Source organism: Amblyomma americanum, chromosome 8 (genome assembly GCF_052857255.1).
Source record: "Amblyomma americanum isolate KBUSLIRL-KWMA chromosome 8, ASM5285725v1, whole genome shotgun sequence".
Taxonomy (NCBI): domain Eukaryota; kingdom Metazoa; phylum Arthropoda; class Arachnida; order Ixodida; family Ixodidae; genus Amblyomma; species Amblyomma americanum.
Window position 1 is genome coordinate 153468190 of NC_135504.1, and position 26220 is coordinate 153494409.

The window sequence follows — 26220 nt, forward strand, 5'->3', positions numbered from 1 at the left end:
CTTGACGAGAGCTCAGTGGGATCGTCTAGAAGCTGTTAATCGAGAGGCAATGAGGGTAATCACTTGCCTTCCCCGCATTACCCCGATCGTGGCGCTCCAAGAACATGCGCAGCTCAATACACTAGATCAGCTCGTGCAGCAACGACGCGATGCTCGTCGCCTAAAGTCAAACCCTACACACACAGCGTGTGCACTCGAGGGATATGCTTCATCGCACTCCATTCTACAGCCGCCCCCGCCAGTTCTTTCTCCCTGGGGTTTTGTGCAGCTAAGCGACAACAAACAAGCTGATTTACGTCGGCCATCATCTACCCGCGCCGCATCGTCGTTTCGCGACCGAATTACAGGTCAAGATGCCAATCTGCCGCATGGCTCCATCGTTATTTACGTTGACGCAAGCATCCAGACCTGCGAAACAACGGCAGTTTACTGTCCTTGCAAGCCTGCCCTGCACAAAACGTCAAGGTTTCTCCCCTCAGAACGTCTTTCCTCTTTCTGTGCAGAGATGCTTGCGATTCAAGAGGCGCTTTGCTCTTTCCCCTCCGTTCCCATGCAACCTACGACCCGCATTGTCATTCGCACCGACGCCCTTCACGTCACACGCCTACTACGACGAGTCATTCGCACCCCAGAAATCTTCCAAGACACCCATTGTCTATCGCCATGCATCCCGCCGCAAATCCATATTGAGTGGGTCCCGCGTGACCTCCTGAGCGCACAAAGCCACGCAGATTCTGCGAGCCGCCTTTCGACTCGAACATCGTCTTTGCCTCGAGTCCTTACTCTGGATGACACCACCCTCCTTTTAACAAGAAAGGAACACCTCCGGCGCCGCACACGTGCTCTAATCCCTCCGTGTGCGGTAACCCTTTCCCGTGGTCTTACCCGTGCAGAGGAGGTTGCGCTTCGGAGGATACTGGTCGGGGTTGTCCTAACTACAGCTGTGACACGCAAGTGGCCGCATATCAAAGGTTTATATTCCCGTCTTGGGTGTCCAGTCTGCAAGATCAGAGACTATGAGGCGGATATCCACCACCTGTTGTGGGTTTACCCGGCGCTGAAGCCGACGAGAATTCGGCACCTGGCGGCAGCGGGTCTCTCGCCTGGACACAGGGTTCATATCATCGTTCACTACTTGATTTCATTAGGTCAGCCCACCTTTTTCATTTATTTAAGCACCTTACTCATCTCTCATTTCATAACATTTATGCCCTGAGACAATAAACATCGCTTTAAAAACAAAGGAAGGAAGACGCTGAGCACCAAGAGAGGGAGGCATGGGCAAAGCGACTGCAGCGAGCCGAAGATCCTGAGTACCGAGCGGGAGAGGTAGAGGCAATGGACAGAAGCAGGACATAGACCCTGAGTACGGAGCGACTGAAGCAGAGGGAAAGCGGTGTATGCCGGCCTAAGCCGCAGATCACAGAGCAATGGAGGCGGAGGCAACGCGACAGAAGCGGCCCGAAGGTGCTGGGAACCAATAGAGGAAGGCGCAGGCAGTGCGACAAAAGCGGCCCGAAAACTCTGACTGCTGATCGAGGCAGGCGGAGGCTTACGACAGAAGCGGGCCGAAGACACTGAGTAGCGAGGTTGGGAAGCGGAGGTTTTGCGACAGAGGCGGAGCGAAGACGCTGAGTACTAAGCAAGAGAGGCTGAAGCAATGGTACAAAAGCGGTCTAACGACGCTGAGTACCAACCGAGAGAGGCTGAGGCAATACGACAGAAGCGGCCTGAAGACACGAATTATCGACGAGGCAAGCGCACAGTGCGACAGAAGCGGGCCGAAGGCGCTGAGTGCTGATCGAGGAAGGCGGAGGAAATGCGACAGAAGTGGGTCGAAGATGCTGAGTGCTGATTGAGGCAGGCGGAGGAAATTTCGACAGAAGCGGTCCTAAGATGCTGAGTACTTATCGAGGCAGGCGTAGGCATTGGGACAGAAGCATGCTGAAGGCGCTGACTACCGATCGAGAGGGCATACGCAATTCGGTAAAAACGGGCCGAAGATGCTGAGTACCAAGCAATGAAGGCTGAAGCTATGTGGTGGAAGCGGAACGAATGCGCTAGGCACCGAGCGAAGAAGGCGCAGGCAATGCCACGGAAGCGGGCCGAAGACGCTGAGTATCTAGCAAGCAAGGTGGAGGCAATACGACTAAAGAGCTGCGTAAAAATTACACGTCCTCATTGTAGCTTCATTTGACAGCGCAGCTGTATACCTTTACCTTCCAAGGAAATTTTCGTGTCGTCGTCGTCGTAAGGAAAAAACGCCTGGCTAAAAATTGAATGCTACTCCGAGCCGAAAAGTACACAACCGCCAAGAAATTGTATGTCATGATCATAAAAAAGTCGTAATCGGGGAAAAACTAGTAAAACTAAAAAAAATCAAATATAGAACAGGAAAATCGCCATTTGGTTTCCAGCTGCTTCGAAACGGGTTGACATCATTCGAAGCTCTCGTGTGAAGTGCAAACCGCATAATGTATGATAACGGCGCTGACATAGCTGGCTAAATATAATATAAAGGGGAAAGATGTTTAAAAATGTGGAGAACGCTTACGCTTCGTCTTTAAGAGCGGGACGCGACAGCGTGTAGCAGAGTTGCCAAGGAGTCCATGGAACACCATCATTCCTCCTTGGACAATTTAAGGAAAGGAAATGACGCATGTCGCACTTAACTTGGTGGACACTTTAACCACGCTGTAGGGCAAGGAATATTAAAGCGAAAGCTTTACTGCTGCAGGTTGAGCGGTTTCGCGTGATTCCTGGAGAGCCGTGCTGCGCATGCGCGCAGAGCATTGATGATACACGGCGCATTTCTCTCTTTCGCTGCCTAGTTACAACTGCGCATGCGCCACTGTCAAGCCGCAGCGGTTCCGCCGCTGCGCAGCGCCTTTCCTCAAAATGCAACTTTCAATTTTCATTTCGCTTTCATCTTTTCCTCCCTCCTTTATCCCTTCCTTCAGAGCGTGGTTCGGGTGTCCACCGAGATATGTGAGACGGTACTGTGCTTTGCGCGCTCCCTGCGCCATCTGACATGACTTCACACCACGCGGCTCACCGCCGCCGCCATTTGGTATGACGTCACTCCGCATTTCTTGTCGTCGCGCTCACCTACGCTCGCTCCGCCAGCTGCGCCGCAAGCCTGATAACATGTAGGAGGATTGAAAAGGGGCGCTCGCGTGCGCCGCAACCATAGTTGTCTTGTCTTTAATACGACAACAACATAGCTGGACTGTCACATATATTAAGGAGCCTAAATTAAATTTTAAATGAAAAAAGGAGTGATAAAGACGACGTGAATTAACCGAAGAATAAAGAAGAGGAAGAAGAAGCATTCGGTGAGGTGGAGAGAGATGATTGGTGGAGAAGCATTCGGTGAGGTGGAGAGAGATGATGGTGGAGAAGAGAAGAAGACGACGACAAGGCTTACGTGGACTAACACAGGCTATAAAAGGGCGAGTCAGAGCGAGGCACATGGGGGAACAGCAGAGAAACGGAGGCTCCGGCAGGTCAGGGACACATCGGCTGGAAGAGAGCGACGCCGGCTACTGCTCCGGTGAGCTCGCGTTATACGACATCACATCGTGGACTTCCTGCCGTGCCTGAGCCTGTTCCGGGGAGTCAACAGAGGACGCTACCTTCTGCTACGGCCAGGGGTGTCTCCAGCGCTCTTGCCACCCATCCGGGTGGTGCCCCCACGCCAACAACACCGGCATCACCTCCACGGGCGCTTGGAACGGGAGCTTGTATGACACAGCCAGCGACGCCGCCAGCGACGCCAGTCCAAGCACGTCGAAAGCCGCCAGCAACGCCAGCCCAAGCATGCCGAACGCCGCCTCGACGCCGGCTACGGGAGGCATACAACGCCGCAGCCGCACCGTACCAACGATGAGCACGAACACCGACCACGAATAGTAGAACGCTAGTAGTTGACGCTGGTAGCAGTGTGCCCGGGTCGTCTGTATTTATAGCCTTTGTGTGTTGTGTTAATTTTGTGTTCTAGTGTGTGAGTCACGTAGGGTGTATTAAATGTGCGTTTGTGTGGGAACACCCATCGCCTAGTCCATTCTTTCAGTCCGAGTGTTCTCCAGAGAGATCCGTGACATGGACAACCAGACTAACCTGGACATGCAATCAAGTTCAACGAAGGCTAACCATGCTATGCCTCAGCTTTCGCTACGTATATCCTGGAATAGCCGAGGTAAGCTACTAAACCGCAGCGTTCATTGGGTGAACAACCTCTCGCGATAAACCATTAATTTAACCTCAGCCTGCCAGGGTAGGTGCGTTGCCTATCCAGTGTGCGGAACGCACTAAACGGTAGAGGCCAAGACGCGTCTACTTACCCGATACACTGCAGCTTTCGCTCTCTAACTAGATTCAGCAGTAGTTGAACCGCAGCTAATTTTTTTCTACGCGCTGTGAATACAATTACAATTACGCGTTCAGTCAAGCATTAGGCTTGCAGCTGCTTCGAAAAGGACTGACGCCATTCGAAGCCCTCGATTGAAGTTCTAACCACGTAATCTATGATAACGACGTCGGCAAACAATGCGAAACATTTTCCTTCGCGCGTGTGGTTCCCAATAAAGATTACGGTTGCCTAAGGTGGCAGTCCAGGCATGTTGGTGATTCATGATGGATATATACAGCGCAAATAAACACGAGGACACAAGGAAGACACATGAAAGTTAATCATAATTCATAATTGCTTTTTGGGGAAAGGAAATGGCGCAGTATCTGTCTCATATATATTTGGACACCTGAACCGCGCCGTAAGGGAAGGGATAAAGGAGGGAGTGAAAGAAAGGAAGAATAGGCGCCGTAGTGGAGGGCTCCGAAATAATTTCGACCACCTGGGGATCTTTAACGTGCACTGACATCGCACAGCACACGGGCGCCGTAGCGTTTTTCCTCCATAAAAACGCAGCCGCCGCGGTCGGGTTCGAACCCGGGAACTCCGGATCAGTAGTCGAGCGCCCTAACCACTGAGCCACCGCGGCGGGGCACATGGAAGTTGCAAAAGCAGCTTTTTGCCTGGAAATCCTTCCAGTTGTTCTGGAGAAATAAATTCAATTCAATTCAATTCAACACACGAGCGCTGACTTGAAACAGTTTATTTGCGAAACTCGGACCTGTATTTATAGCTGGAAAAACCAAGCAAATATCACACATGCGCAGTAGGTGACCCATTCATACGTTGGTGCAAATATAACCGCTCCTTACTAGTAAGAGCAAAAGGAGGCTTGGCCAGGCAGGACCCACCCAACCGGTCTATCATTTCCGCCTCTATTATCTCTCGAGTGAGTAGGCAACGGTTTTTAACGATAACAGAGCATTCTTGGTAAGCAGGCTGACACACAAGCTCTTCATTTGAATAGCTATCATTTTCATGTTTACAATTTTTCTTACATTTCCTACTGGACTGTAGGAAATGCTGCTAGCTGGCGTTATTGTTGCTGTAGCAATAAATGCCTGTTTGTGTCAGCCAGTGTGTCGTTCCTTTGTTCCCTAAGAGCAAGGCCCACCGTGGTCGACGTGCGCTCGGTAGCGTACGGGTCACGGGGTGGGGTCTGGCGGTTTTGAACTGTGTCAGCTGCGATAAAGCGGGTAGAATGTATTTATCTCCCCCTAAAATCCCCCACAACCGCCACCCTTTGGCTGCGCCGCGACGCTGTCACGTGGTGCGGAGCGGCTGATCACGGGGGTCGTCACGTGACCAGCCACGTGGTGCGGAGCTGCTGCTGCTGCCGGCGGCGTGCCGGTGAAACCGAGCTGCCACAGCTGTGCGCATGCGCCCAGCGAAACGGAGCGGCGAAAGACTGACTGCTATTCAACTCAGCAAGTTCCACTCGGCCAGCTGTACGTGTCGCGTCACTCCAATTTTAACCAGAGTTATACCACCGCCAATTTTTTGCTTTTTTATTACGTGACAGCGTATACAGCTCATTCGGTCGCAAAGCCGTCGTTGTCGTAGTAGTTGTAGGCACCGCGCGTCGAAATTTTTTTTTCTCTTTCGGAACGTTTCGGGTGTCCACCAAAATACGTGTGGCATTCGTCATTTTCCTTCCATAGCACCAATTTTCATTTCATTTTTTCCTTCCCTTACGGTGCAGTTCACGTGTCCGGCGAGATATTTGAGACATGTGCCATTTCCTTTCCTAAATTGTTCAACTGGCAACGCGTGGCGCCGAAGGGCGATGGCGTTCCGTAGAGTCCTTGACAACGCTGGAACTCTGTCGCATCCCACTCTTAAATACGAATCGTCTTTCAATATTTCATTATAATTTTTTGTGCGTATTGTTTTGTTGTTGGTTTTTATTTATTTATTTATTCTTTTTTAAGTCTGTTTATTTCATTACATATACGTTGTTCAAGAAATAATGCTTACTCAACTTTTATCTTCTTGTTTTCCATGCCACTCATGCGCAAATAAAGGCTTCCGCCTTAAAACCCTGAATACCGGGCCAGGTAGGCGGAGGAAATGGTGAGAAGCAGGCCGAAGACGCTGAGCATCAAGCGGCTGAGGCAGGGGCAAAGCGGAGTGTTCGGGCCTTAGACGCAGAGTATCGAGCCAGGGAGGTTTGAGGGTATGCCTCAGAAGCCGCCCGAACACGCTGAGTGCTGATAGAGATGCGACAGATGTCGGCTGAAGACGCTAACAAGCGAGGGAGGCGAAGGATATGCGACAGAAGCACGCCGGAGATGAGTGCCGATCTAGGCAGCCGGAGGCAAAGCGGCGTGATCGAGCCGAAGACGCTGAGTGTCGAGGGAGGGAGGCGGAGACAAAGTGGAGTAAACAGGCCGAAGATGCGGGGTATCGAGCGAGGGAGAGGCTGAGGCAATGCGATAGAAGCAGGCCGAAGACGCTGAGTACCGAGCGAAGGGGGCGGACGCAGTGGGACAAAAGCGGACAGAAGACTGAGTACCGATGGATGGCGGGCCGCAGCATCTGGGTTCTTATACATGCAGGCAAAGCCGCGTATGCGGGCTAAAGACACTCAGCACTGAGGTAGGGAAGAGGAAGGAATGGGACAGAAGCGGCCCGAAGACACTGAGTACTAATCTATACAGGCGGTACAATGCGACAGAAGCGGGCTGAAGGTGCGGAGTATCGATCGAGGGAGGCGAAGGCAGTGCGACAGAAGTGGGCTGAACACGCTGAGTATACGATCGAGGCAAGCGGAGACAATGCGACACAGGCATGCCGAAGAAGCTGTGCATCGAGCTACTGAGGCGCAGGCAATGCGAGAGAAGCGGGCCGAACATGCTGAGTATTAGAAAATACATGCCATTGTCAGTTTGTGAATTGATTTCACATGCTTTAGGTTGCAGCATACTCTGTTATTATGTTGCGGTGTTCTGTCACCGCGCTGTTGTATGGAAAAGTAGAATAGATTCCATCCTTCGATATATTCTCAAAATATTAAATATTACCTACAATTTAAGATTGCCTACCGGCAATGAGCTTTTCGCAGATTTAAGGTTTTTAAATCTCAACGCCCTTGTCGGTGAAACTGCTATCGTCACACATTTCAGGTCACACAAGTATAAAGGGGCTTATGTTCCTGCGCGTTGAATCCGGCCTAAATTCTGTGTTCGGGAGCCTCACTGCTCAACCAGATATGGTCAGCGCACTAAGGTATAGAACTCTAGTCTTCAACCTTTTTTTTTTTTATATCCGACCTAACTGCATACAATCGGAGCCTTATAGGATACCCTTTCATTCTGCTTATACTGCTGACACCAAAGAATAGAGCACAAACAGGACAATTAAAGGTTTTGATGTCCTGTAACGAGCAAATGTATGAATATTAATGTTATATTTTTGTTTCGTTTCCAATGTTATTGTTTACTTTTGCTCGCGAATATAGACGGTTTTTTATGCATTATATCACTACATGTCACTGTTTGGCTCCTCTCTGTTAGAAGTGCCACTTAGGACTACATTTCTGTGTAACTTAAGTTGGTTTCTTGGTCACTGATTTCTACCCACATTGCTATTCATCATCATTATCATCATCAACCTTACTACACCCACTGCAGGGCAAAGGCCTCTCCCACGTCTCTCCAATTAACCCTGTCCTTTGCCAGCTGCATTAGTCCTTTTCTTTTATTTCTTCCTGCTTGAATTGCTTGAACACAAACATTGATGCTCGCGGTATTTCAATTTATTGCCGTTGCCTAGCGGGCATGCCCTATTCAAGCCCACTGCGGCTTTGGCAGGCCTATCTCCACGTACCAGTCATTTCTGCGTCCTTACCAAAAAGCTTACTCGGAGTATTTTCACCCTAAAACACTGAAGCCTAAAAAAGCAAGAAAATTTTGGATAACCAATGCGCTAAGTTAATCAAGCAAAAAGATGCTCTATTCAAGTGTTTTTTTTTTGGACACATGAGACACGTGCCATCTATGCGAATTTAAGAAATTTCGAAACAAATTAACTGCATCTCTCAGACAATACAAGAAAGATTACCTTCACAGATAGTTTAATCCTGAACCTATAATGCGGACGAACATCCCGTGGAGAAGCCTTAGCACACTGCTTAACATTGGCCGTCAGCACTCAGAGGGCGTACGGGATTTGAAACTTAATAGTGAACTTTCTTCAGGGGCGCATTTAGCAAACGCTTTTAATAATTATTTTGCGTCCCTTGTGAATTGTTTGCACGCTCCGCAGAGTAGATTTATTCCAAATTCAGAAATTGTGAAAGTGCTTTTCTATATACAACTAGCGCCGAAGAAGTTTATCTCACGTTCACCGCTCTGCGAAACAGTAAAAACTTCGATATTGGTGACCTGCAAATACTTCACTTCACTTCACTTTATTACCTTAAAGACCCCACTTTGGGGGTGTTACATAAGGGGTGGGAGTACAAATATGGGTTGAATATGGTTGCTTACATGATATTTATGAAATGCATATTTAAATTGTTCACAAAACTTGATTGGCAGGTGATGGCATCAACGTCGTGGGGAAGGCCATTCCAGTCTTTAGCAGTGCGAAGAAAAAAGGATGCGGAAAAAGTGACGGTGCGGGTGCGTTGGCATGACACTTGCAGTGGATGGCCGGTGCGATGAGATATGCGAGCGGGCGGTGTGATGTAGGGTGGTTGTCCGAGGGAACTGTAAAAAAACTTATGAAACAGACTAAGAGAAGCAATGCGACGACGATGGGCAAGAGTTGATAAACCTGATTGTCGTTTAAGTGACGATACACTGATGTCGTATGAATAGGCAGAATGAATGAACCTCGTGGCGCGATTTTGGACAGATTCTAGTGAACTGATGAGATATGCTTGTTGCGGGCTCCAGATAGCAGATGCGTATTCTAGTTTTGGTCGAATGAGTGATTGGTAGGCGAGAAGTTTAATACTTTGAGGGGCGTGCCGTAGGTGACGTTTCAAAAAACCCAATGACCGGGTAGCTGATGCGACGATGTTCGTTACATGAGAGCGCCAGGAGAGATCCTGGCACAAGGTGACACCTAGGTACTTGTATGAGTATACAGATTCTAGTGGAACGTTAGCAACGGAGTAAGAGAAAATATGGGGGTTACGCCGGCGGTGAAAAGATACGAGTTTACATTTATTAGGATTAAGCGACATTAGCCAGTCATCGCACCAGGCATGCACTGTGTCAATGTCGTTTTGCAGCTGTGATTGGTCAAAGTTGTTGGAAATCGTGTGGTAAATAACGCAGTCGTCTGCAAACAGACGAACATAGCAAACCAGGTTTGAGGGTAAGTCGTTTATGTAGATTAAGAATAGGAGGGGAGCAAGTACAGAACCTTGGGGTACGCCTGATGTTACTGGAAGACGGTTGGAACTCTGGCTATTAACGATAGCAAACTGGGAGCGCTTAGAAAGGAATTCTTCGATCCACAATAAGACGTTAGGATGCAGTTTTAGCATGGTTAGTTTTAGCAGTAAACGCCTGTGGGGAACTTTATCAAATGCTTCAGCAAAGTCTAGAAATATAGCGTCAGTTTGTAAATTTAGGTCGAGGTTAGAGTGAACGTCATGAAGAAAGACGGCCAGTTGAGTTTCACATGACAAACCCTTGCGAAACCCGTGTTGTGAGGGATGAAAGAAGTTGATAGCGTCAAGAAAGTCCATGATTTGAGAATAGATGACGTGTTCCATGATTTTGCAAGGTATGCTGGTTAATGATATCGGACGGTAATTTAAAGGAGAATCTTTGTTACCGGACTTAAAGAGGGGAATGACCTTTCCCACTTTCCAGTCATCCGGAAAGGAACCTGTAGAAAGCGACTGTGAAAACAATAACAATAAGTACATTGCAGAAATATTATTAGTGTTGCGCAGTATTTTGGAGTTAATTTCGTCGACGCCGGCCGATGATGAAGTTTTAAGGTGTTCAATGAGCGAGGTAATGCCGGCTTCAGAAAAAGCGATAGCAGGCATGCTGGACTCTATATTGACGGCGAAAGTTGCAGTTGGTGGGTGAATTTCATTAGTGAACACAGATGAAAAGGCGTTATTAAAAATGTCAGCGCACTCAATGCCATCAGCTTCCTCTCCAGACTCTTTAGTTAGAGTGATGGTATGTGCCGGGTGCTCACTTATGACCTGCCAAAACTTTCTGGGATTGGAAGTCAACAATTTGGGGAGGTCGTTGTGAAGGAAAGAGTATTTTGCGTAGCGAATTTCTGATAGGTAGGTGCGTTCGGCTGTATAGTATTTTTCCCATGCGCACTCGTCGTATTGCTTTAATTTTGCCGCACGGAAAAGGCGCTTCTTTTTATTGTCGAGTCTTTTTATCGTTTTGGTATACCATGGTTTCTGGCGGTCCGAGTGGAAGCTTATTTTGGGGATGTATCTATCGGTTAGTTCGCTAACCTTTTTCTTAAAACGGGACCAATTGTCATTTACTGAATTATCGTGAAAAGATGCTTCAAATGTTGTGAAATATTGGTTTAATTCAAGACTAAAGGCTTCATAGTTTCCTTTGTCGTAGAGGCGAATAGTTTTGTTTTGATTCTGGCGTCGTGATGGGTGGAACTCAAATGTGGCGTGGATTACTTTATGGTCGCTGATTTCGCGTAGATAAGTGATAGATGAGAGGGCTTCCGGGTGGGTAGTCAGGATTAGATCTAGGATGTTTGCACCGCGGGTCGGTTCAGATACCACTTGAGTTAAGTTGAAGTTTAGGCAGACCTCGATAAAATCATTCGCTTCCCTGTTGCCGACAGCTGTCTGTGTCTGCCAGTTGATTTCTGGAAAATTGAAGTCTCCAAAAAGAATGATATGCGCTTTTGGGTATTTCCTCGTTAATTGGCTGATCACGTCGTTAAGAATTCGAGAGAAATCGGAGTTGGTATTTGGCGCTCTATAACAAACGCCCAGCAGTACGGTTTGGGGCGCAGCGCGACAAAGTAGCCATACTATCTCAAGGTCTGATGGAATATTAATAACTGTACACGTAATAACTGTACACGTAAAACACGTTTTAGATCTGATATGCCCAATTCTTGTGCACGTGTATAATTTGCGCTTTGTAAACGGTATATTTTCCAAGCGCATGCAGTTCGGAAATGTTACAGTGCTCTTCAAAGCTGGCGATAAAAACAACATGTCTAACTACAGACAAATATCCACTTTGCCTGTATTTTCAAAATGCATAGAAAAACCTTCTGCGAAAAACAATATATTACTGACTGTCGGCCCCGCCGCGGTGGCTCAGTGGTTAGGGCGCTCGACTACTGAACCCGACCGCGGCGGCTGCGTTTTTATGGAGGAAAAACGCTAAGGCGCCCGTGTGCTGTGCGATGTCAGTGCACGTTAGAGATCCCCAGGTGGTCGAAATTATTCCGGAGCCCTCCACTACGGCACCACTTCTTCCTTTCTTTTTTCACTCCCTCCTTTATCCCTCCCCTTACGACGCGGTTCAGGTGTCCAACGATATATGAGACAGATACTGCGCCATTTCATTTCCCCCCAAAAAAACCAATTATTATTACTGACTGTCAGTTCGGTTTCCGAAAGGGTCGCTCGACAGAGTTAGCTCTACTACCAACAAAAGGAACAAATAGTCCATGCATTTCAGCAGAATTTCAACAAAGAGGCGGCACCCGCGCTTCAAGATACAAAATATTCTTGGCCACGTATTTAGGGAGACCCAAACAGAGGCGCAGTGCTTCACGCTCTAAGAGCAGAAGTGGGCGCAATTTGTATGCAGCCGCTCCAAAAACAGAACACCGCCAAATTCTAAGAAAGGCCGCATATACATTTTGTAAATCATCAGAAGAGTGTGTGCCTGCGCTTACCGCAGCGTGGCTAACTCAGCCTACGCAGAAGGCCGACCGCCCGAATCCCTTTCACAGCAACCTTATCTATTATTTGTGTCCGCCAAGAAAGAGAGATGTCATACGTTACCCCGAGATACTTCAGAGAACATACCTGGGGAATCACGTGATGACGATAAGCCAGTGAAATGTTTACATCATGAGAAATCGGAAGAGATACCAACGCACACATGTTTACATTAGCACATAAGTGGATTTCAGATAACCATCGGTAAAGTGTATATTGTCACAAATAGGTTGCAGAACCAAAAGGGCTAGCCACAGGCCGCAAGCAGTCAAGCAGTGTCCCAGCTGCAAAGAGCAGGCGCGTCTCACTTCTTTGTCCTCATGGGGCCGCCTGGGGACACCTGGTGGCATTATTATCCCCCCCCCCACCCCCCAAGAAAGGAAGCAAAAATGTGGGCGCACTTGGAGCGAACGGGAGGAAGAAAAACAAGCAAACAAACGATCACGGGCCGCCGAACGGCTGCAGTCAAAAATAAAAAAAAAATAAACAAAAGAAAACTTCGTAAAGTAAGGCTTCATACGCAGTACGTGCACGACCTCAGGCTCAGGTCGACGGCGCGAACTCAGCAGAGTGCCATCGAGGAGGACTTCATACGTCCCATCCGTGATGCGGCGAAGTGCTGTGTAGAGTCCGAAGTAGCGGCTCAGGAGCTTCTCTGACAGGCCAGGGCGACGTACTGTAGTCCATACCCACACTTTGTCGTGGGGTGGTGCTCGACGTGGCGATGGCTGTAGCGTTGTGCATCTGTTGCCTGCTGCCGGCGGATGCGCATACGGGCCAGTTGGCGGGCTTCCTCTGCGTGCCGGGTAAATTCCTCGGCGTCTGCCGTGAGCGCCTGTAAGCATGACGTCTACCATCGTTTGTACAGAACGCCCGTAGACGATGCGAAACAGCGTAAAGCGACTCGTTTCCTGAATCGCCGTGTTTAGGCAAACGTCACATATGGGGGATCTCGTCCCAAGTCTTGTGCCGTACATCGACGTACATTGCGAGCATGTCCGCTAAGATTTTTTTAGACGCTCCGTGAGCCCGTTTGACTGCGGTTTGTATGCAGTAGTCTTGCGGTGGTTCGTGTGACTCAGCTGGAACACCTCGTGCATGAGCTGCGCTGAAAACGCGGTGCCCCTATCGGTGATAACGGAGGACGGGGCGCCATGTCGTAAAACATTGTAGTGTATGAAGAAGCGCGCGATTTGAGAAGTTGAACTGCGCGCTACCGCCTCGGTTTCCGCATAGAGCGTCAAATAATTAGTCGCAACAATAATTTACTTATTGCCAGAAGACGACACAGGGAATGGGCCCAGAAGATCAATGCCGATTTCGTCAAAAGGTGCGCGAGGTGGCGCAATTGGCTGGAGTAAACCTGCGGGCTTGAGCGGTGGTGACTTAGGACGCTGGCACTCACGGCAGCTTCTGACGTAGCGGTGGACGGTCTTTGCAAGTTTAGGCCGATAATAGGCCTGACGCACTCGAGCGAGCGTGCGTGCAAGTCTCAAGTGGCCAGAGGTGGGCTCATCATGAAACGCCGAAAGGATGTCGTCGCGGAGGTCTGATGGCACGACTATGAGGTAGGTCCGGTCACCTTTGCTAGAGTTTTTCATGAGTACGCCATCGAAAATGCAAAATTAAGACAAGTGGCGGGAAAAGTGTCGAGGTACGTTGGAAGCATAGCCCTCCGGGTGATCCATGACAGACCGCAGGTCAGCGTCAGCGCGCTGCCTTGCCACCAAATCCGAACTGCTGATCACGCCTAGGAAACGATTGTAATCCTCTGCGCTGTCATCAGCTTTTCTCGACGGGTGCGCGTGAGAGCGTGTCGGCGTCTTCGTGTTTACGCCTGGACTTATAGGCAATTCTGTAATCAAATTCTTGAAGGCGAAGACTCCAGGGTGCTAGGCGGCCTGATGGGTCCTGGAGATTGGTAAGCCAGCACAAAAAATGGTGGTCGGTGACCACTCTGAATTGACGACCATATAACTAAGGCAGAAAATTCATCGTGGCCCTGACGACAGCGAGGCACTAATTTTCCGAGGTGGAGTACTTCATTCAGGTGCGCGAGAGTGTGCAACTCGCATACTCGATCACACGTTCCACGCCTTCCTGATGTTGAACGAGGACAGCACCAATCCCGATGTTGCTAGCGTCGGTGTGTACCTCGGTAGCAGCATCCTCATCGAAGTGAGCCAGCACAGGGATAGTGTGCAGCCGTTGGCGCAGCTCTGTGAAAGCAGCCTGTTGCTCGGCAGTCCAGACGAACGGTGTATCGTCACGTGTTAAACGGGTGAGGGGTTCAGCGATCTTGGAGAAGTCCGCGATAAAACGGCGGTAGTAGGCGCACAAACCCAAGAAGCGCTTGAGAGTTTTCTTTGTAGAAGGACGGGGAACTTGGCTACGGCGGCAGTTTTCTTGGGATCGCGTCTTACGCCGTCGGCGCTCACAACATGGCCGAAAAACTGGAGCTGTTAGTAGCCAAAGTGGCATTTCTCGGGTTTAAGTGTCAAGTCGGCCAACCGCAGGACATCCAACACGGTTTGCAGGCGTTCAAGGTGTTGGTCGAAGGTTTGTGAAAACACCACCACGTCTTTAAGGTAAACTAATTAGGTTTGTCGTTTGAGGCCAGCCAGGACAGTATCCATCATGCGCTGGAGCGTCGCCGGCGCAGAGGAAATGCCGAAGGGCAACACCTTAAATTCATATAGACCGTCGGGTGTGATGAAGGCATTTTTTTTGCGGACACGTTCATCAAACTTAATCTGTCAATATCCGCTCTTTAGGTCGATCGACAAAAAATACTTGGCGCTGCGAAGTCTGTCGAGTGAGTCGTCGATGCGAGACAGCGGGTAGACGTCCTTTTTTGTTATGGCGTTCAGCTTACGGTAATCCACGCAAAAGCGCAGTGTCCCATCCTTCTTCATAACAAGCACGACGGGCGACGACCACAGGCTCTTAGAGGGCTGAATAATGTCGTCTGTAAGCGTCTCCTTCACCTGGGTTTGGATGGCGTCTCATTCTTTCGGGGATTTGCAGTACGGCTACTGTCGTATGGGGCAACCGTCATCAGAAGTGATGATCCGATGCTTCGTGATCGTCGTTTGCCGTACTTTTGAGGAGGATGCGAAGCAGGTTTTGTACTGGAGCAGTAGGGCGCGGAGGTTGCGCTGTTGAGTCACTGAGAGCCCGGAGCTAATATCTATGCAAAACAGGGACGTGTCCGGACGTTCCATGGCCTTGGACGCAGAGCATTTAGTAAAATCGGCCAATTGGTCGGCCCACGCGACGGCAGTAGCTCGGAAACGGTGACGAGGTTCGTTCGTAAAATTAGTAACCAGGAGTTCCGACCGACCATAACGGAGGTGGACAACGCTTCGGGTCGAGCAAATGCCATGTGTCATCAGCAAGGAAAGGTTGCCCTCGGCGACTGCAGGTCCATCACGTAGCCCATCATCGCATTCGACGCTTGCAAAAACACTGGAGCGCGGCGGGATAAAGACTCTTTCAGTGGAAATACGAAGGCCGGAGCAGCGTTGACGAGCGTCGGAGGTTTCGTCGGGTTTCGCTGTACAAAAAGTAACGATTAGGTGCCGCAGGTGGATAACAGCACCATTCTCACGGAGAAAGTCTACGCCCAAATTCAGGTCACGAGAACAGTTTCGGGGCACGAGGCAGCTAACTATGAACGTCGAGTCGGATCTGGACCCTAAGCGTACACTGTCCAAGCGGAATAATGATATGGCCCCCTGCCGTCCGGATCTGCCAGCCAGAGCAAGGAGTTGTAACTTTCTTTAGAAGCGCTGCCATTTGCCACTGATAATTGAAAACTCCGCTCCTCTGTCCACCAACACGCCAATGCTGTGACCATCGAGAAGCACGGGTATGTCGAGGGAGAAGCGGTCCTTTAATTCAGCTGCTGTCGTCAACTTCGCCAAAGCTCTATCATCGGATGTCTGCGTCGTCAGAGGGTCCTTACAGCGTCGATATCCAGTGACCACGCCCCCGGAGGTCGATGTCCTCAGCTTTTCCGGCGAGGGCTGGGCGAGCGGTCCGCCGTCGCTCGCGAGGAGTTCTGCGCATTCGGTGATAACGATGATCGGCGAAGTGACGGCGATCGCTACTGACGGTGCGCCATGGACCGCAGAGGTTGCTGGGTTACGTACCCTTCAATCTCACGAGGCCGCTGGCCAAACCGGGGCCTTGGCGCATCAGCGGAAAAACCCTGCAGGCCAAGCTCTCGATATGGACACCGGCGGAACAGGTGACCGGGCTCCCCACAGTGGAAGCACGAACGCCGGCGGTCAGGGCGACGCCAGACATCCGCTCTGCGCAGAGATTGTCGATCACTCGGGATGCGGTGCTGCACTGGCCGCACGGATGGTAGCAGGACGTCGTGATGTTTGGGAAAAACTGCCGCTGAATTTGGGGCAGGGCATCGCAGGGCGTCAGCGTAGGTCGGGCGGCAGTAGCCTGTCTCGTCGGGCGGTGGAAATGCCGTTGGATTTGGGGCAGGGCGCCGCGAGCATCAGCGTATGTCGGGAGGCTGTAGTCGGTCTGGACTGGCTGTGGTTCCGCGCGTCGTAACGGAGGCCTGATAGCTTGCTGCACCTCTTCGTGGATAACGCTCATAAGAGAACTGGCCGCTGGCTGCAATGTACCACAAATCTCTAGCTCCTCACGGACAACAGCGCGGATCATGTCGCAGAGAAAATCAATATTGCTGTTGAAAGCTGGAAGGGACTCCGTAACAGAAGCAGCAAGGACTGGCCAGTCGTACGCGGTGGATCGCTGCCGGAGGACCTGCTCCATCGTGACTACTCCGCTCGAAACTCGGCAATAGTGCTTGGAGGGCTGAGCACGAGGCCGGCGGAAAGCTGTTCCTTAATACCGCGCATTAGGTGGCGCAGCTTTTTGGCTTCCGACATGGCCGGGTCAGCCCGTCGGAAGAAGGAAGGAAGGCCTCAGACGTTGCTGGCACATACCCACTATGGGGGAGTGGCCAAGGCACAGGCGGTTAATTACTTGATACAGGAAAGTTTTGACGGGAAAAAAGTGGTAATAGTATGTAGTCTGATAGATTGGAAGGGGGAAGGACAGGGGTCCTCTTAACTTGGAGATCGAAGACGGGACAACGGCTTAATGTGCATAATAGTATACAATGCCTGTAATGTTTCAATGTCGTACTGACTGAGAGCGGGAAAAAGAAATTAGAATCGGAGTCACTGCGTTTCTTGAAGAAAATTTTGCACAGCAGAGCGCACACTCCTGTCGCTTCGTCCAAGCAAAGAAGCGCCAATGGAAAGAACAACCGTGGAAGACACAGGCAAGCCCCGTTGATGAAATGGAATTTGCAAAAGACGCTTCCTCAAATGAGAGAAGCGGCGGCAGAACAGCAGGAAGTGATCTATTGTCTCAGGTTCGGCACAAAAAGGGCACAGTGGGGAAGCTGCAAGGCCAGATCTGTGAAGGTAGAAATTTAGAAGGGGTAGATCTGTGAAGGTAGAAAGAGACCTCTTGTCTGCGTGAGCGCCAGTCTTTGCTACTCCAAGGATGCAGAAGATGCTGATATTCGGGAGATGATGTAAGAGCCGAGGCAGCAAATTCCTGAAATATTGTGTAGCTGCGAAACCTCACCGCAGCTGTATATGCACACGTTGGCCGGACAGCAACAATTGGGCCGCAGAGAGAGGCTCTTGCTAAGGAATCTGCAACCTGATTTAAGTGAAAGCCCATGTGTCCTGGTACCCAAAGCAACCTTACCGAATTTAGATGGAGCGGAATTAGGAACTTAGAGGCGTAATGGCCTAGACTGAGTGGGGGAGGATAAGGAAGAGCAAATGGACAGAGAGTCAGTCATAACCACGACCTGGGAAACGGTAGTTTCTAATTTTCGTAAGGCTAAGATTACTGCTAACAATTCAGTCAGAAAAATTGGAGTGAAGTCAGGAAGACGGAGAGAAAAAGACCAATCCAGTGAAGGCGCAAAAAGTCTTACACCTGCCTTTTCGCGATCCTGCGAGGCATCGGTAGCAATAAGAACATGAGAGGGAAAGGACCTTAGGTGGTCCTGCAATAGACACTGAAGAAGCGGGAAGGGCTGCAGCTTTGCATTCGATGGGAAAATGTCATCGAATTCAATCTGGACAGATGAGGAGTTGTTATATATTTGGCGGACATCTGTGAAATGAATATTTATTCCTTGGGAGGGACTGCACGTAATATATCTGCGGGGTATGAAATCGAGACCAGGCAGCACTAAAAAAGGCGGAAGGTTGACTAAGAAATATTATACTGGAAGCGTGAAGAGGTGAGTCGCACAATTTTAAAAATGTTTGAACTGTTAAAAGGCGAAACCTAGCTGATAACGATGGCATTCGCGCCTCAAGGTGCAGAACAGCATTGGCGACATATTTTGGAAGCCCCAGACAAAGGCGCAACGCCTCACGCTCCAAAAGCACAAGAGGGCGAAGTTTATAGGCAGGAGGTCCTGAGAATAAAACACACCCGAACTCCAAAATTGGGCGGACGTACATTTTATAAATCATCAGAAGCGTATGCCTTCTCATGCCTCACCTAGCACTAGAAAGCCTGCGCAGGATGCCAATGGCCCGAACTCCTTTTGCGGAAACTTGCTCAATGTAAGGCCGCCAGGACAGAGTAGAGACGTATATTACTCCGAGATACTTCACGTTCTGAACTTGAGGTATTGTTTTTTCTATAGACCAGGCAGATATTTACAGGAATAGAAACTGGAAATACTAACAATGCGCATTTCCTCATATTAAGGGACAGATGAATTCTTCCTAGCCAGTTGTCAAGAACATTGAGGTAATGTCACCTGCTGATGCAAAAAAATGCAATATCGTCGGCGTACACATAAGTTTTCACATTTTGAATGCATGGAATTGAGCATAGAAAAATGTTAAAAAGAACAGGTGAGAGATCTGATCCTTGCGGAACACCTCTTGTCTGTGGAAATCGCCTTGAGGAAACACCATTTTGGCAGCAGCAAAATTCTCTATTTTCCAAAAAAAGAGAAATCCAAGCTACTAAATAGCTTGGGAAGTTGAGTTCCTGTAATCTTAGTAATAGAGTCGAGTGCTCAACGCTGTCGTATGCTTTACTGACATCCAAGGTGACAAGCGCAGCAAACATTTTTCTATTGAGAGCTAATTTAATACGACTCTCAAGGTCAGTATGAGCACACCAAATTGAACACCCCGGCCTGAAACCAATTTGACATAGATTAAATACAGCATTTACTGAAATGAATGACATGACACGGCTGAGAAGGACCCTTTCCACCAATTTGACTAGGTTCGATGTTAACGACAAAGGGCGTATATTGTCTAAAGTTAAGCCCTCCCCTTGCTTTTTAAGCAATGGAACTATTTCCCCAAGACGCCACTCATGCGGTATCCAAGGACCTTTAATAGAATGGTTAATTAGAGGCAACAGGTCGGCTGGAGATTCATTGAACAAAATTTTGATCATAGATGAAGTGACCTTATAGGGGCCAGGAGTCGCTGTGGATAAGCGCAGAACAATTTGCGACAGCTAAGGCCTAAAGACCTCAGTGAAATCACTTGAGGTGCATGTGAATATAGTAGGAGAAGGTACAGCAGATGTAAAGCGAAGCTCTAGGCCACACGCAATAGCCTCAAAGGCCTTTGCGATGTCAGCAGGGGACTGAACGAGGGATTCAATCACGGCAGCCGGAGGAATCACCTTGTTGCGCCTCATGAAATTAAACAATGCTCGTTTATTTCCTGATTGGAAGAGGAAATCATAATGATTTGTATTATACTCCTCCTTTGCACGGGCGACGGTGCGCTTAAATGTTGCTGCAACAGACTTATAATCCAGCCAATGTTTTGGGCATTGATTGATGAGAAGTTTCTTCCAAGCTGCTTTCCGTCGTCTATATGCACGCGTGCACTCAGCATTCCACCAATTGTTCGCGATTGCACCCTTTGTTCACTTAACCAAAAATTTAGACTTTTGCCTTGCATGGTCCAGTGCTGAACATAGATGTGCAGCCGTGCTTTCGGCACTTCTCTGAGCGCAAGTGTCTGAAGTGATTTGGAGGGCTGATTTTAGCGTGTCTTTAAAGCAATTGTAATTTATTAACGTGCGCTGATGTCGCTCGGGAAGAGTTAATTTACACGCAAACTTGAAACTAATCGGTAGATGATCACTGTTGCACAGTCAACAGGCGCCCAAGACATAACGGAGACTCCTGGGGAGGAAAAAGTTAAATCCAAGGCAGAGCGGCATTGACTCCGAACAAATGTAGGCAATCCGGAATTTTTGCAGATCAAGTTGTTGCCAGAAGCCCAATCAAATAGTCTAGAACCAAAACTGTCTGTTTAAACCCCCAAGTCACATGGTGCGAATTGAAGTCTCCAAGTAATAGAACCTGAGATCGGCTACTAGACATGAGTGAGTCAAGGGGCCGAGTGTCACGCACACCGGACGGGAAATATGCATTAGCTACTGTAAAGGGCGGTTGACCTGGGACACTGAGGTCAACCGCAAGGATTTCGCATTCATTGTCCGCATATTGAAAAGAAATGCATGCCCTGTGGCAAAACTTTGTAGATATGAGCACTAACAACCCTCCCCCTCGTGATGCAAAAGCACCGAAGTTTGGGCCAGTTGGTAATCATCCATCTTGAGAAAACGAAGCAGCACGAAAAAACGGGGACGAAAAAGACCGGTCAAGCCGGAACGGATGGTAATCCTTGAGATGATAATTGAAATTTGAACTTAGCCATGTTTCCTGTAAAGCAACTAAATCTGGTAGAAGCTGATTGCATAGGCAATTTAAATTTATTTATTTATTTATTTATTTATTTATTTCAGATACTGTCAATCCCATTGGGATTTTTACAGGATGGGCACATAGTAAGAAAGTACAAAGCGAATACAAATGGAAGGGTATATGTTAAGAACACTGTTGTTTGCAAGTAATTACATGAGTATGGGAAAAAACACAGATAGCAGAAAATAAAACACATAACGAAAAAGTATATTTCACAGAAAAGGGTGCGATTTTATACATTGTAAGTAGTATGTTCATACAGATGCTGTTATATGCAGTGATACGAGCGGTCTGTTGTACTTGTATAATTATTATTTATTTATCTATTTTAATTATCGCGCAACTGTTCTTCTACCAGAGTTACAAATTTCTGCAAAGATGTATTAGTAGTGATAGAGGGGTTCAAACTATTCCAATCTTTTATGGCAAGCGGAAAAAATGAATATCTGAAACAGTCGGTTCGGAATGCGTACTCTCTAAGGGTTAATGGGTGCTTATGCCGGGATGGTCTCGATTCATCTACAGATATATATAACGAAGCATCTATGTTTAACGAGTTATGAACTAATTGGAACAATAATTTTAGTCGTGCTAGTCTGGCGCGTTTCTGTAAAGTAAGAATACATGCTTGGTTTAGTAGTTGGGATGGTAAATCACTGGTCCTGTATTTGTTAAAGATAAATCTAATTGCCTTTCTCTGTACTCCTTCTAGTTTGTTAATGAGCTGTTGTGTGTAGGGAAACCAAATCGTGTTTCCATATTCGAGAACTGATCGTATAAATGTGTTATATGCTAACAGTTTGGTCTCCGGTGGCGCTTCTCGAAGCCGTCTTCTAAGGAAGAACAATCGTTTTAAAGCAGATGATACTATACTGTTAATATGTGATTCCCATCTTAGATCATGTGAAATGATTAATCCAAGGTATTTGTGTTCGTGAACTCGGGTGAGCGGTATGTTATTGATGCTGTACACATATTCGGACCTTTGTTTTTTACGGGTTACACATAAGAAGGCTGTTTTTTTAATGTTCAATTCCATTTGCCATTTGTGACACCATATTACCACTTCATGAAGGGCGCTGTTTAAATCATCGTGGTCATTTACAGTGTTAATTTCGTTGTAAAGTATGCAGTCATCGGCGAAAAGTTTAATTTTAACTTGTATGTTAGAGGGCAGATCATTAATGAAGATAAGAAATAAAAGTGGAGCAAGGACGCACCCTTGGGGTACTCCCGACGTAACGACCGCAGTAGAAGAAATTTCATTGTTAACTACAACATACTGAGATCGGTTAGTTAAGTAGTCCTCGATCCAGTTGATAATATGGCCGTTACCTAAAGTTGATCTAAGTTTGCTAATTAGTTTTTTATGGCTTACTCTGTCAAACGCCTTAGAGAAATCAAGTGCAATCAAGTCAACTTGCTTTTGGTTATCAATGCTCTGGAACAAATCATGTGTTAGTTCGAGTAATTGGGTGATAGTTGAAAGTCCCCTTCGAAATCCATGTTGAACAGGCGATAAAATGTTTTCTTGCTTAACATAACTGGTGATATGCTTTAGTATGATGTGTTCCAATAATTTTCCTACCGTGCACGTTAGTGATATTTTTCTATAATTTGTAACGTCATCTTTGCTTCCTGTTTTGTGTATAGGAATAACTTTCGCTATTTTCCATTCATTAGCTAGACTACAGGTTGATAAAGATTTATTGAACAATAAATGTAAATATTTCGCGTTGACTTCAGCATATCTTTGCAAAAAAGTGTTTGGAATATTATCAGGACCATTTGCTTTTTTTGTGTCTATTGATAATAGTAGGTTGAGCACGCCTGTCTCAGTTATTGTTGGCATGTCTAGCGGTGTTTGAATGCGCTGAATACTCTCCGGTGTGCAGCCATCGTCAACTGTGAACACAGATTGGAAGTATGTATTTAAGGAATTTTCAAAATTTTGATTTTGTCCTTGCCAATTGAAGGTGTCTTCTTGTGTTTTGGGGCTGAGGTATTTCCAAAATTTTACAGGGGAGTGTTTTAAAAAATTAGGAAGCGTAACTGAGAAGTAGTTTGTTTTCGCTGCCATAATTTCTGCTTTCATTTCACGGATGGCGTTCGCGAGCTTATGTTTTACCTGAGAGTCATTTTTTGATTTTAGTGATTTCCTTAGTCGTTTTACTTTGCGTTTCCCATGAATGATATCGCGTGTTATCCAAGGGTTACGCGTATTTGTTCGTTTGGTCTTCAATGGTACAAAGTTTTTGATGCAGTGCGATATAATGGCCTTGAAGCTTCCCCACAGCGTATCTATATTTGTACCTTGGTAATTAGCGAGTTCTTCAAACGATTCGTACTCCGAAATTAGGTAATTAAGTATGCTTAAATCATCAGCGTTTGTGAAGTCTGGGTAAGTAGTTTTCGAGATAGTACGAGCTGCTGTTGCTTGAATGGGTGTGGTGCACAATGTTAGCTTATGATCTGATATGCCATCGAGGACTGCTAAGTTGGTTTAATCGATCGCAAAGTGATTGCTGAGGAAGATGAGGTCAAGAATGTTAGATGCACTACTTTGAACACGTGTAGGCTCGTTGATAACTTGGAACAAGTCAAAACTAAACATAATATCAAAAAGAGTTTCAGAACACGGTGAGCGGTACGACATGCTTTGCCAATCTATATCTGGTAGGTTGAAGTCCCCAAGAAGGATCAGTCTGGATTTTTGAACATATTGTTGCATATATTCATACAGCGAGACCAATGCAGGCTGATCTGCCGAAGGACTGTGGTAAACACAACCTACAGTGACAGTGTTCGTTCCAAATAACAACTTACAAAAGAGTGCCTCGGCACCCTCAACTTCTGGTAAGATTTCGAAGGGAATTTTTTTGTTTATTAGTATAGCCACTCCTCCTCCACGTGTTATCCTGTCTTTGCGCACGATAGCGTAGTTTGGTGGGGCAATTTCTTTGTCACTGATATCGCCAGTGAGCCAAGTTTCTGTAATCGCTATGAAGTCAGGTTCGAGGCCGATAAGAAGAGATTCTAGTGACTCAAGTTTAATAAGTATACTTCGCGCATTTACATTTGCAAAAGCTATCTGTTTCGTTCTGTGGGATGACGGGGGCGTAGGTTTGGTGCTTTGCCATGTTCGTTTTTTTGGCTTGTACTCGCATTTGTCTCGGGACACGAGTTAGTTGTCGCGTTTGTCTGTGTCTTTGCGGGTACTCGGCAGTTGTTTTCTTCATCCCATTGGAACATTTCACCATTTATGCGTATTTTGTCGAACACTAGTGAAACCTTTGCCCCGGAATCTTTCAATGCTTTCGCACTAATCCACAACTTTTTCCTTACGTCGCGTACTCGGGCTGAAAAATCTTCACTGATCGCATATTCACTACCTTTAAGTTTACTACAGTTTTTTAGCACAAGAGTCTTTTCGCGATAGTCAAGAAGTTTTAGTATTACAGGCCTGGTTTTTTCAGCTGAAGGCTTTCCCAACCTATGTATGCGTTCAATGGCGACAGGTTGAATTTTAAGGATATTTTTAGCAATGTCTTCATTAAAAATCTGTTCTAAGGACTCACTGTTTTCATCAGGATCTTCTGTAATGCCGTATACTAAAAGGTTATTCCGCCTCGATCGGTTTTCCAAGTCATCAAGCTTTAGTTCAAGTGAGGCAACGACTTTTTGCATGTTGGCAACCTGGTCTGTGCAGTCCAATATTTTTTTGTCAAGGGCAGCCATGTTTTCCAATTTAGCTTCAATTGATGCTAGTCGTTCCTCTTTGATGCTTTTTATGTCTCCGGCAATTGCCTCTAGCTGCTTGGAAATCTGAGCGAGATCTGGACCGGGGTTCGTCTCGATGTCCCCGGCCAACAACAGCAAATCCGCCACATGCATTGCCAGATCACACAATAAAGGACATAGCTGCGTTGGGCACGGCAGCACAAGAAGAAACGGATCATTTGAGCGAAGACATTTGCCGGAACGTCTTCTTACCTGCACAAGATAGACGAAAGGATTATGCATCCGCATGCCGCTGTTGCTGCCGTGCCCAATGATGTTCGCGCTGGTCTGTCCTCGCTTTATGCAGAATGGGCTCCAGTACGCCATCTGGGGAGAGCTGGAGGGCCCGTCGATGCACAGCGTCGTTGACGTCTCTCGTAGGTAGCCGAAGGTGTCGTTGACCACCGCTGTCACAGGCTGGAAGCAGCAGGAGTGGTTCGTCTGCTGCAGCAGTACGGTCTGCGTCACGAGGCCAGGGCTGTGGTGTGGCGTCGATATCACCAGCGTAGAGGCAATCAGCTGCACAAGATAGACGAAAGGATTATGCATCCGCATGCCGCTGTTGCTGCCGTGCCCAATCATGTTGAAGCTGAGAATATATTGCCACCTGGTGTTCTCAGGTGGCGCTGAAGTGTCTTCGAAGACGTTGCAAGGCTTCAGCGTACGTTGGACGACGGCACTCCGTTGGTAAAGGCGGCGGGTCAACGGACGGGAACGAAGGTCTCAAGGCTTGAACCTCTTCGCGGACCAGGCTAGCGAGAGAGCCGGCCGTCGGCAGGGGAGCACCGAAAAGCGCCTGGAGCTCTTCGCGCACAACGGAGCGGATCAGGTCGCGGAGAAGACCAGGGGCTGCTGGAAGGTTGAATGATTCCATCTGAAAGCATCTCCTTCACCTGTGTTTGGATCGCCTCACGCTCCTTCGGTGAGATACGGTACGGCTGCTGATGGATGGGGCGGGCATCGTCGGGCGTAATGATGCGGTGCTTGAGAAGAGCCGTTTGCCGGACTTTCGACGAAGAAGCGAAACAGGAGGAGTATTCAAGTAGGAGGGCACGTAGTTCTCGCTGTTGAGTCACCGAAAGGTCCGGGCTGATGTCAAGGGATGGGCGCACAGGTCTAACAGCTTCGAACGCGAAACATTCAGAAACCTCCGCTAAGGGGTCGGCGAATGCGATGGCAGTAGCACGAAAAAGGTGCCGGGGCTCGTTAGAGAAGTTAGTCACCAGGAGCTCAGAGCAGCCGTCGCGGAGATGGATGAGACCTCGCGCTGAGCAGATGCCGTGGGTGAGCAAA